This window comes from Callospermophilus lateralis, chromosome 1 (genome assembly GCF_048772815.1).
Source record: "Callospermophilus lateralis isolate mCalLat2 chromosome 1, mCalLat2.hap1, whole genome shotgun sequence".
NCBI classification, from domain to species: Eukaryota; Metazoa; Chordata; class Mammalia; order Rodentia; family Sciuridae; genus Callospermophilus; species Callospermophilus lateralis.
The window spans coordinates 147,266,045-147,279,771 of record NC_135305.1 but is presented as its reverse complement, the minus strand read 5'-3'; positions in this window follow the sequence as shown (position 1 = coordinate 147,279,771).

The window sequence follows — 13,727 nt, the reverse complement described above, 5'->3', positions numbered from 1 at the left end:
CTTGAGTAGGAAAGACGCTGAAGAGACCAGTGGCCTCCGTTTTTATAGTAAGGGGCCCCACACCCGCAAGATAAGGCTGTTTATTTTGCTCTCAGCCAATTTGGGTTGGCCTTGACTCTATTAGGGGAACAGCCCTGATGAGTTTGCCTGCAAGGGATCGATGGAAAAAATGTTATGAATTTGTGGCTGGCACTTTTTAACTAAAAAGATGATTTCTGGCTTTTTGTAGACCTTGAAACCCTGACTCTCACCCCCCATTCTTTGGCACTCAGCCAGCTCCGTGTGGGAGGGGATCAAAGCCATCCGTCCTGTACAGTGTAACTGGGAAAGGGGGACAAGAAGGAAATGATTATTGCCTCCTGGTCTTGTCAAGTGCCTGGGTCTGTGCAGTGGGTGTCATTGAATAGTTCCAACAATCATGCACTTTGCAGATGAAGCAACTAGTTCTGGGGGGGGCAGGGGGTACTTGCCTAAAGTTATTCAGCTAGCAAATGGCAGAGCAGGGTCTCAAGCTTAGGTCTGTCTGATACTGAGGCACAAGTCTCACCACCCCCACCCCCCCAATGCCAAAACCACTTTTCTTCCCTACTCACCAGTTTGGGTTTCAAAAATCCTGGGCTGTGGAGTTTCAAAGACTAGGTTCTGACTTGTAAAATAGAAGAAGTTTGGGAACTGTCAGATCAAATGTCTACATAACACCTTTTTGGTGAAATTTACTTAACATTAAACCACTTTAGGTGTACAGTTCAGTAGTATCTAGAACATTAACAGTGTTGTGGAACTACCACCTCTGTTTAATTTCAGAACATTTTCAGCACCCTGAGGAAACTTTTGTGTGTGTATGGTACTGGAAATTGAACCCAGGGGTGCTCTACCATTGAGCTAAATCCTCTGCCTTTAATTTTTTTTGGTTTTTTTTTTTTTTTTTTTTTTTGCACAAGCCTGTAATCCCAGGAGCTCAGGAGGCTGAGGCAGGAGGATCATAAGTTCAAAGCCAGCCTCAGCAATTTATTGAGACTCTAAGCAAACTAGCAAGACCCTGTCTCAGTGGTTAAGCTTTAAGCTCCCCTGGGTTCAATATCTGCTACTTACCCCCAGTTTTTTTGTTTTGTTTTTGTTGTTGTTGTTGTTTGTTTATTTGTTTGTTCTGAGACAGGATCTGGCTTAGTTGCTCAGGCTGGCCTTGAACTTGGAATCCTTCTGCCTCGGCCTCCTGAACCTCATCCAGCCCAAGAAGAAATCTTGCAACTGTAGGCAGTGATTCTACCACATCCCTTGACCACTACTAATCTGCTATCTGACTCTACAGATTAACCTATTCTGGATATTTACATACAGATTGAGCATCCTTAATTTGAAAATATAAAATGCGGGGTTGGAGTTGTGGCTCAGTGGCAGAGCACTCACCTCGCATGCATGAGGCACTTGAATTCAATCCTCAGCACCACATGAAAATAAACAAATAAAATAAAGGTAGTGTGTCCATCTACAACTAAAAACTAAAAAAAAAGAAAGAAAATCTGAAATGCTCCAAAATCCACAACATGAGGCCACAAGTGGAAAATTCCATATCTGACTTCATTTGACAGGTTGCTGTCAAAACATAAGCACTCTTTTTTTTTTAAGAGAGGAGAGAGAGAGAGAGAGAGAGAGAGAGAGAGAGAGAGAGAGAGAGAGAGAATTTTAATATTTTATTTTTTAGTTATCGGCAGACACAACATCTTTGTTTGTATGTGGTGCTGAGGATCGAACCCGGGCCACACGCATGCCAGGTGAGCGCGCTACCACTTGAGCCACATCCCCAGCCCCGACAACATAAGCACTCTTAAAGTATTGTGTAAGGTTACTTTATTGCTATGTGTATGAGGCATACAGAAAACATTGATTACACTTAGATCTCATCATCAAAATTGTTCATTATGTATATGAAAATATTCCAAAATCCAACAAAATCTGAAATCCAAGTCCCAAGCATTTTGCATTTTGTTTTGTTACCAGGGATGGAACCCAGGGACACTAAGGACTTAGCCACATCCCCAGCCCTTTTTTATTTTTAATTTAGAAACAGGGTCTCACTAAGTTACTGATAGCCTCCCTAAGTTGCCCAGGCTGGCCTCAAACTTGTGACCTCCTGCCTCAGCTTCCTGAGCTGCTGGAATCACAGGCATTTGCCATTGCACCCGGCTCCCAAGGATTATCCCCCTTTGGATAAGGAATATTGCAACACATAAAAGGGTTATTTTTTATAACTTGCTAGGTTGCTTAGAACCCAGATGAGTTGCTGAGGTTAGCTTTGAACTTGTGGTCCCCCTGCCTCAGCCTCCTGAGTTTATGTGTTCCAATATCCCTTATTCATTTGGATATTGGAGCACATAAAATATAATATTTATAATTTTTATAATTGATTTATTTGGTGCTTTCTTTTTGAGTATATATATTTAGTTGTAGGTAGACACAATAACTTATTTTATTTATTTATTTTTATGTGGTGCTGAGGCTCGAACCCAGTGTCCCACATGTGCTAGCAAGTGCTCTACCGCTGAGCCACATCCCCAGTCCTCCTATTGGGTTCTTATGTGATGTCTACAATGACTCTTTGAGGTAGAAAGAGGCCTTGTTGTTTTAATTTAATCTATCATTTACTCTGTTTTTGTTTTGTTGTGTTTTGTTTGCAGTACTAGAGATTGAACCCAGGACCTTGTACATCCCAGGCAAACCCTCTAACATTGAACTACATCCATAGCTGACCTTGAACTTTCAATTCTTCTACCTCAGCTTCCTGAGAAGCTGAGACTATAGGTATATGCCACTGAACCCAGCCAAATGACATTTTTCTATTCTAGGATAGCCTGTTTCAATTTAGCTCTCATGTCTCCTTGGGCTCCCTTGGCTGTGACAGTGCCTGAGACTTCCCTTATTAATGACCTTGATAATTCTGAAGAGTATTGGTCAGGGAATTGTAGGTTCTGCCCTATTGGAATTAGTTTGATGTTTTACTCATAATTAGAGTTATGGGTTTGAGGGATCAAGACCATGGAGGTAAAGTGTCTTTTTCAAGTACATGGTTGTGTTTCATCTAGTCATTTATTTTTTTCTGGCATGCATCTTGGCCACTTTCCTCATAAATGAGGAAACCGAGGTTTCCCCTGAGGATACATCAGGACCATGGAGACGAAATAGAGACCAGTTGAGTCACACATACCTATAGTCCTTGCTAATCAGAGTCAACATACTTATAGTCCTTGCTGCTCAGTAGACTGAGGCTGGAGAATTGCTTGAACCTATGAATTACTAGCCTGTATAACACAATGAAACTCAGCCTAAAAGTCAAGGTAGGGGACTGGGGACATAGCTCAGTTGGTAGAGTGCTTGCCATGCATGCACAAGGCCCTGGGTTCAATCCCTAGCACCACCACCCCCGCCCCCCAAAAAAAGTCAAGGTAAAATTCAATAAGAAAAAAATGTAGTTTCTCAGTCTGTAGCCATGCTTCCTCAATGAGCTCATGTGGCTAGTAGCTGTGTAGGAGTAGAATATTTTCATTATCACAGAAGATTCTACTGCCCAGTGATTACAGATGTTCACAGAATTTGTCCCTGTGCCGACCCAGGGAGACTGGGGTAGTTCAGGTCCCCATTTCGGTCCAACTGACTCATTTTGCCTCTTCAGCCCCAGTTTGAGTGATGGCTGCGAAGCTGCTGTGGATGGCAAAACACTACATCCCTCTTGTGTGGGTTCTTTGGTGAGAACAAGACAGAAATAGGCATGGCTCCTGGCTTGGGGCCTGGAGGATGCTAAGTGGTGAATAGGGGTGATCCCAGGAAGGAGTCGCTACAGGTGCTACAGAGTCTTCTAAGGCTGGTGGTATTAACTACCACTAGCAGAGCGCTAACCCTACCAGGTTGCATAATAGGAACTGGCACAAACTTTTGATATCGATTGGAAACGGTAGTGCTTGGACTCGAGGTAGCTCCGCTGACAAACCCTATTTTATAGAGAAGGCCGTGGAAGCTGAGAGAGGTTAAGTGACTGCCCCCAAGTCACACGGCAGAATCAAGATGTGAGTTGGGTTCTGTGTGCATGATACCAGGAGAGCTCCTCAGGACAGGGACGACCAGAGGTGCCACCAGAAGTCTTCTGGGTGAATTCTGCGGGGAGGAGAAGGACAGCTTCAACTCTCTCCCCATTGGAAGAGGCATGCTAAACTGTAACAGCCCGGACCTCTGTGGCGCCTACCACAGGGTAGAAGAATGGACCTGGCAAGTCACTGAGTAGAATTCTCCAAGCCTCTGCACTCTCTGTTCCTTTACCTTCTGCTGGCCCAGGTCCATGCACAGGTGTGTAAAGCACAGCCTCTCCCAGCCTGAGAAAAAAACAGCTCCCAGTGGAAAGAACAGCTCATGATAGCTTTTTGACTTTCTCAGGTGATAGCATACCCACAGTCCAGCAAGGTCACCTAAGCTGGGGCCCTGGAGGATAAGGTCCCTTCTTCCAGGAAATGCTTTAAAACAGCTACTTGCTTCTATTTGCTGAATGCTTTTATAGGCTTAGCACTGTGAGCACCGAGCTCTACATTGTCTTTCATCCTAACAACATATCTTCTCACATAATATGGTTGCTGTGATTATTGTTATCATTTGACAGATGGGGAAACAGGTTCAGAGAGGTTAAGTCATTTGCTCAAAGTCACACACCACTAGAAAGTGGTGGAGATAGGATTTGAATCTGTGTCTACCTGCTTCTTAGACCAGGGCTTTCTTCAATAATAATAACAATAATAGTAGCAGCAGCTAACATACCTTGAGTGCTATGCCAGGATAGAGCTTTACACAGGTGTGGTTACAATCAAGTGTTCCTATAGATGAATAAACTGTGACGGTACATCAAAGTATCTAAACCATTTTCTGCATCCAAAGCCACCATTCTCAGCATGTGGATGTTCATGATAGCTTTCTAACTCCTCACAACATCCATTCTCTTGTTGCCCTATCCAGAAAAGGTGTGGAAGGCACGTGATGTAGTGTTGGTGGTTCCCAAGTGATCCCTAGAATCCCCTGGGAAACTTAACAGAAATGTAGATTCTTGGAGCACAAGGTACAGGTTGAGGATCATCAGGATCTGCAATCTGTGCTTTTTTTTAATATTTATTTTTTAGTTTTTTAGGTGGACACAATATCTTTATTTTACATTTATGTAGTGCTAAGGATTGAACCCAGTGCCCCATGCATGCTAGGTGAGCATGCTACCACTGAGCCACAACCCCAGCCCCCAGTCTGTGCTTTTTTATTTTTTATACTTTTTTTTTTCAAAGAGAAAGTAAGAGTGAGAGAGAGAGAGAGATAGTTTTTTTAATATTTATTTTTTAGTTTTTTGGCGGACACAACATCTTTGTTTATATGTGGTGCTGAGGATCGAACCTGGGCCGCACGCATGCCAGGCAAGCGCGCTACCGCTTGAGCCACATCCCCAGCCCCCAATCTGTGCTTTTTTATTTTTTATACTTATTTTGCAGGGCTGAGGACTGAACTCAGGGCCTTGTGCACACTAGACAAGGCCTCCACCACTAAGCTACACCTCTGTTCCTGTGATTTATATTTTGTTTCTTGGAATTTCCTACGTGATTCTGATGATTATATAGTTTTTAAGAACAATTGCTTTGGTATTTTTTTTTTTTAAAAGACTATTAAGTTGGGTAGTGGCTTATTGCTGTTATTTAGGTATGAAGCTTTAAAACTTTGGGGCTGGCTGGGGGTGTAGCTCAGTGATAGAGCAGTGCTTGGTCTGTGTGTCCTTAAGTGTGTCCAGAAAAATAGAATATGTTCATAATATTATTTCACATAAATTTATGTCTGAGTTTAGGCATGGTGACACAAGCCTAGAGTTTCAACTACTCAGGAGGCTGAGGTAGGAGGAGGGTCACTCGAACCAAGAAGTTCAAGACCAGCCTGGGCAATATAGTGAGACCTTATTTAAACACACACACACACACACACACACACACACCCCATTCTTCACCTTTTTTTCTTTAATTTTTTTTCATTGTGTACTAGTGAAAATTTCAAATATACAGGAAAGAGAACAGTATCATGAACTCGTGTACCAAACAGCCTCAATTCTTATCACATTTCCCAGGATTTTTTTTTTATCTACACCCCACATTCTTCTTCCTCCTCCTCTTCTTCTTTTATTATTATTATTATTACTACTACTACTTGGAACTAGGGATCATACCAGAGGCATTCTACCTCTGAACTACATTCCAGTTTTTTTCTTTTTTCTTTTTGTGAGACAGGGTCTCTTTAAGTTGCTGAGTCTGGCCTCAAACTAACAATCCTCCTGCCTCAGATACCCTAGCTGCTGGGATTACAATCATACACTACTGTGCCTAGCTATTTGTTGCTTCTAGGAACTGCCAAAATGTTTTTTTTTTCCTTTTTTATTTTTATTTTTTTGGTACTGGGGGTTGAATCCAAGGATATTTAACCCACTGAGACACATTTTCAGCCTTTTTTATTTTTTATTTTGAGACAGGATCTTACTAGGTTGCTTACAGTCTTACTAATTTGCTGAGGCTGGTTTTGAACTCAAGGTCTTCCTACCTCACCCTCCCCAGCCACTAGATTACTGGCGTGCACCACCTCACCCAACTGCCAAAATCTTTTCCATAGTGGCTACACCATTTTACATTTCCACCAGCAATGCACAAGTGTTCCAGCATTCATGTCTTCCTCCCTCCCTTCCTTTGCATGAAACAGTTATCTTTCAACACTAAGCACTGACACTGGTCAAGAAATGGGAGATGGCTGGTCTGGTGATGCACGCCTGTGATCCCAGCAACTCAGAGGCCTGAGGCAGGAGGATTGCAAGTTCAAGGCCAGCCTCAGCAATTTAGCAAGGCCCTAAGCAACTTAATGAGACCCTGTCTCAAAATAAAAAATAAAAAGGATGTCATTCAATGATAAAGCCCTTCTAGGTTTGCCCCAGTACCAAAAAACAGAACATAAACCAAATATACCCCAATGCTCTCTTTCACAGAGGATCAGGGTAAGAAACTCAAATCCCACAATATGACTCAAGATAGAAGTCACAGGTCAAAAGACTGAGGGGCACCAACTGAAAGTTCAGAGACTGATGAAAATTCTAGCAAGGTCATGGGCAATTTCCTGAACTACTTTCCAATTTAAATTTCCTATAGAATGTGAGAAAAGTGAGATGTACTTGTGAGCTCTAGCACACACCTATAATCTCAGCAACTCAGGAGGCTGAGGCAGGAGGATCCCAAGCTTGAGGCCACCCTGGACAACTGGGCAATTTAGCAAGGGTCTGTCTCAAACTAAAATAAAAAGGTTTGGGGGTATAGCTCAGTGGGAGCGTGCCCCTGGATTCAATTCCTAGTGTTGAAAGAAAAAATTCAAAAAGACCCCAAATTTTATTCAGATGGACCAGGGGGTCTGGAGGAGTAGACCATGTATACAGAAGGAGAAAATGACTGGATGGGGGAACTGGGAGGGTAGGGCCAGGATCTATGGGCCAGCTAAATAAAGATAGGCAGTTAATACCAAGTTGGCAAGGGCAGGTGCTTTGGGCAGTGAGGTGCAGGCCAGGTACACAAGTCAAAGGAGTGTATGGGCTTCAAAATGGAGGCCGTAGGACCAGGTGAGGATGGAGGACCAGGTAAGTAAGTCCAGTGGGCACAGATAGGGCAAAAAGACCAATAGGGTGAGGCCAGGTGGTAAGGTCAAGAAGATAAGGCCAAATATTAAGGCCACCTCAGTTAATCCATATGGTTTAACACCATGCTGATCAGGCCAAGAATTTAAGGCCAGGAGGGAAAGGCCAAGTAGGACCTGGCATAGGGGTGTGGGTAGCAGAGCTGGGCAGGGGGTACAGTAATGGAAATATGGCCAGGGGTCTGGCTGGAGAAATGGCCAGGTGGGCAAGGGGAGGGGACAAGGCCAGGTAGTTAAGGTCAGGGAGAAAAGACTAGATGCTAACATTAATTAAATAAAGATGCGTGACTCAAAATGATTCCCTAAGGGCCAGTTTTTCAGGCAATGAGATGGCAAAGTAAGGTGAGAGGCATAAGGGCACCAAGGGACACTTAAGCCCCAGAGCTTAAGGCCAGGGTGTGAAGGGCAGCTAAGTAAAAGATAAGTGGTCAGCACCAACTGGTAAGGCTGTGTCAAGGGTGGATGGCTAAAGCCAGGTGGCTCAAGACATAAGGATGTGGAGGGAGGAGGAGGCTTAGACAGGACCCAGGTGGAGGAAGTAGGAACTCTAGGTAGGGTCGGGGACCATGGCTGGGTTGACCTGTAAAAAATCCCCAGAGGGTGGGACAAGGATTAGAGGACTGGCTAAGTAAAGATTGGTGGCTCATACCGAGTCGTAAGGCGGTTTTGGATGAAGGGATTAGTAAGGCCAGGGTTGTTTGGGCAAGGGTCTAGGGCACAGGTGGAGTGCCTAGAAAATAAGGAGAGAAAGTATAGCCAGGACAAAAGTGCCCCTTAAATAAAGATAGGCCAATTAAATAAAGATAGGTGGTAAGCACAGTTAAGCCGAGTGTTGACTGCCCAGAGCCTCAAGCCAATTGGACAAAGCCAGGTAGGGTTGGGTATGGGGATGTGGTTGGGGACAGAAATGTGGATAAGCCATAGGGCCAGGGGAATAATGTCTTTGGATAAAGTAATGAACAATGACTTGGTGATAAGGCAAGCTGGCTTAGGCCAAGTATTAAGGGCAGCCAAGAAAGGTGAGGATTCAGGCCAGGTGAAATAGGTGGCAAAGCACCAGTGTTATGGGGCCTATGACGAGGACCCAGGAACACAAGGCCAGGGGTGTTTGGGCACAGAGCTGGGGGCTAGGATGTTAAAATAACCTTTAACTTTTAATCCTTCCCACCTAATTTAGTTGATCCTTCGCAACCTACCACTTTGTTCAGCGTATAACTAACCATCGCTACCTACTTCTTTGAGTTTTCTTTCTTTCTTTCTTTCTTTTGGTGGTACTGAGGATTGAACCCAGGGGCACTTAACCTCTGAGCCACATCCCCAGCCCTATTTTGTATTTTATTTAGAGACAGCACCTCTCTGAGTTGCTTAATGCCAGTTCTGAGGCTGGCTTTGAACTCACGATCCTCCTGCTTCAGCCTCCCAAACCGCTGGGATTACAGGTGTGTGCCACTGTGCCTGGCTTCTTTTTTTTTTTTTTTTTTATTTTCAGACAGAGTTTCACTAAGTTTTCTTAGTGCCTCACTAAGCTGCTGAGACTGGCCTTGAACTTGTGAACTCCTGCCTCAACTTTCCGAGTCACTGTAGGCACTAACCACCGTGCCTGACTTTCCCCATATTCTTAATAGGTGCATTATAGTTGTATATAATGGTGGTGTTTGTTGTGACATATTCATGTGTGCATGCAATAGAACAATATACTTTAGCCAATATCACCCCCCAGTGTTTCCCCCTTGCCTTTCCCTCCTCCCTTCCCCCGGCCTCTTTCCTGGGTCTTACTGATCTTTCCTTGATTTCATGAGACTGCCCCATTTTTCTTTTCCTTTTTCTTCTCTAGCTTCCACATGAGAGAAAACATTCAACCCTTGACCATCTGAGTTTGTCTTATTTCCTTTAATATAATGGTCTCAATTTGCATCCGTTTTCCTACAAATGACACAATTTGCTTTTTCTTTATGATTGAATAAAACTCCATTGTGTGTATATATACCACATTTTTTAAAAAAAAAAACACTTCTATGTTCCTGATGATTTTTTAATTTTAATATTATTTTTCAGGTGTAGATGGACACAACACAATGCCTTTATTTCTATGTGGTGCTGAGGATCGAACTCGGATCTCGCCCGTGCTAGGCGGGCGCTCTACCACATTTTCTTTATCCTGTTGATAGACACCTCGGCTGGTTTCATAGTTTGACCATTGTGAATTACATTGTTATAAACATGGCTATGCATGAATTGCTCTCGTATGTTGCCTTTAATTCTTTAGGATAAATACCAAGGAGTGGGATAGCTGGGTCCTATGGTGGTTCCATACCTGGTCTTTTAAGAAGTCTCCATACTAATTTCCATAGTGGTTGTAACTAATTTACAATCCCATTAACAGTGTCAAAGTGTTCCCTTTCTTCCACATCCTCTCCAGCATTTATTATTGTTTTATTCTTGATGACAGTCATTCTGAAGAGAGTGAGATATAATCTCAGTGTAGCCGGGCACAGTGGTGCACACCTGTAATCCCAGCAACTCGGGAGGCTGAGGCAGGAGGATCATGAGCTCAAAACTAGCCTCAGCAACTTAGCAAGATCTTAAGTAACTCAGAGACACCCTATCTCTAAATAAAATACAAAAGAGGCCTGGAGATGTGACTCAGTGGTTAAGTGCCCCTGGGCTCAATTCCTGGTACCAAAAAAAAAAAAAAATCAGTTTTGATTTGCATTTCCCTAATTGCTAATGATGTTGAACATTTTCTTATGTATTTGTTGGCCATTTGTATTTATTTGAGAAATGTCTATTTAATTCATTGGTCCATTTATTGATTGGGTTTATTTTTTTATGTTTTTTGATTCTTTATGTATTCTAGATATTAATCCTGTCCGAAGGGTAGCTTGCAATGATTTTCTCCCATTTTGCAGGTTCTTTCTTCACATTCCTAACTGTTTCCTCTTTTGCTGTGCATAAGTTTTTTAATTTGATGCCATCCCATTTATTCTCTTGGCATTATTTCCTGAGGTTTACAGGTCCTATTGGGAAAAAGGCGAGCTAGATATATAGCTCATTTGGTAAAGTGCTTGCCTTGCATGCACAAGGCTGTGGATTCAATCCCCAGAACCACAAAAGAAAAAAGAGAGAGAGAATATCATTGCCTGTGCATGGTTTCTGGGCTAATTCTGAGGTCTTTGATTCATCTTGAGTTGATTTTTTTGCAGGGTGAAAGCGAAGGGTCTAGTCTCAGTCTTACACACATGGATAACCAGTTTCCCCGCCACCATTTGTTACAAAGACTGTCTTTTCTCCAATGTTTTTGGTGTCTTTGTCAAGAATCAGTTGACTGTATCTGTGTGGGTTTGTCTCTGTGTCTTTTATTCTGTACCATTGATCTGTGTGGCTGTTTTGATGCCAGTACCTTGCAATTTTGTTACTATAGCTCTGTAGTATAATTTGAAGTTAGATGTGATGCCTTCGGCATTGTTTTTTTGGCTTAGAATTTCTTTGGCTGTTCTGGGTCTTTTATTCTCCCAAATGAATTTTAGGACTTTTTTTTTTTTTTCCTAGTTCTGTGAAGAATGTCATTGGTATTTTTATGAGAATTGCCTTGAATCTATATATTGCTTTTGGTAATATGGCCATTTTAACAATATTAATTCTGCCTATCTATGAACATGGGCCGTCTTTCCATTTTCTAACGTCTTTAGTTTCTTTTTCAATGTTCTATATAGTTTTCATTGTAGAGGTCTTTTGCCTCCTTGGTTAGATTTATTCCTAGGGTTTTTTTTTTTTTTTTTGTCTTAAGGTATTGTGAATAGGATTGTTTTCCGGATTACTGTCTCGGCAGATTCATTGTTGGTACATAGGAAAGCTGTGGATTTTTGAATGTTGATTTTGTAACCTACTTCTTTGCTGAATTTATTAGCTCTAGCAGCTTTTGGTGGAGCTTTTTGGATCTTCTTAGTAGAGGGTCATATCATTTGCAAACAGTGATAATTTGACATCTTCCTTTCTTTTTTGGTACCAGAGATAGAACCCAGAGACACTTAACCACTGAGCCACATTCCCAGCCCCCCCCCCCTTTTTGTTTGTATTTTATTTAGAGACAGGGTCTTGCTGAGTTGCTTAGTCCCTCGATAAGTTGCTGGTTTGAACTCATGATCCACCTGCCTCAGCCTCCCAAGCCACTGGGATTACAGGCACGTGCTACCATGCCCAGCCTTCTTTTCCTAATTTTTTTAAAAATCTTTTTTACTTTGTAATGTTTTGAATAAAAAAAAAATAAAATAAAATAAAATAAAATCTTTTTTAGTTGTCAATGGACCTTTATTTATATTTACTTACATGTGGTACTGATAATTGAACCCAGTGTCTCACACATACTAGGCAAGTGCTTTACCACTGAGCCACCAACCCAGCCCCTTCCTTTCCTATTTTTATCTTTTATTTCCTTCTCATTCCTAATTGTTCCAGCTAGAATTTTTAATACTCTATTGTAGGAGTAGTGAGAATGGACATCCTTGTCTTGTTCCAGACTTTAAAGGAAATGCTGTCAGTTTTCCCTATTTACAATGAGGTTGACTTTGGGTTTTTCATAGATAGCCTTTATGATGTTGAGGTATTTTCCTTCTTTCTATCCCTAGTTTCTTCAGTGTTTTTGTCATGAACGTGTGCTGAATTTTGTTGAAGGGTTTCTCTGCAGAGTTTTATTTTTTTTTATGAAGATGTCCACACTATGTAAAACTTACATTAAATAAATGAGTATACTTTTCTTCTTTTAATACATGTAAAGTCAATTCAGTCCTTGGACCCATCAGGGACCCTAAGAGGATGGAGTTCTGCCACCTCTGTACAGAAAAATGAGATATCCTGGGGCACCGTGACCCGAACACACAGACAAAAATGCTCACAAGCTCGGCACCGTTTTCAAATAATTTATTAGGAATTTAAAACTGAAAATAAAACCTGGAAAAGAAGTTACAGATGTGGAGAGAAGAGACACCGGAGGGTGGTAACTTGCTGGCTTCAAAACACCATGTAACATCTTTAAAAAAAAAAAAAAAAAAAAAAAAAAATTCCCCAAACAATTCAGAAAACGGAATTCCAGGGCCCTGAGCCATGGTTGGGCCCAGTGGGGTGGGAAGGTCAAGGGATGAGAAGGGAGAAGCTGAGTTTCTCTGGACTCAGCTCAAATGTGTAGAAAATAAAAAATAAAAACCAAAAAAATGCAGCTTCTCTTTTATTAGGAAACATTTAAAAAAAAAAAAAAAAAGAGAAAAAGAAAAAAAAAAAACAAACAAACAAACAAACAAACAGCCGCGCATCTCAGTAACAAAGATTATTGCTTTGTGTTCTCAGGGCTAATAGGTTAAGCACCTCACACGGGCAATTAACTCTCCAAAGGCTGGAAGGGGTGGGGGCTCAGATGGGGCAGGGAGCTTAGGCCCCCAGCCTCAGGCCTGGGGGAGAGGGACACAGAAGGGGGACAGTGGGTGGGCATCAGCCCTGCCACGCCAGCTAGGTCTCCCTTCATAATCATACCCTGAGCCTCTTTTTCCTTTGAAGGGGGCTCTGGGGTAAGGGGCTGCCAAGGGCCTCTGGCCACAGGACCATCCTGGTGGGAAACTTCAGTGAGAGAATTGGGGGTTCCCTGAGAAGCCCTTTGCTTTCCCCTGGCGTCTGTTCCTTACCCAAGTGCCCCCGGTTTCCACTCAGTGGAGTGGGGGCTCAGAGCAGAAGTAAAGGCCCGACCTAGGCAGGGGACAGGGGAGACCTTTGGAGAGCTAATTCCTTTCCAGCAGTGGCTCTGGGCAAGCCCTTCTCTTCCCTCGCCCCCACACTGGGTTTTCGGGGTGAGCAGGCCCAAGGCCTTGACCCTGAGGGCCTGAGAGAGTGGGCCTGCTGCGGCCAGGCCGAGGCCTGCAAGCTTACAGTAACGGTGTCGAGGGACAGAGGAGGGGTGGGGGCGACCTTTGCCCTGTGGGGTCCAGGCAATGCCCTCACCCACAAGGGAGCTT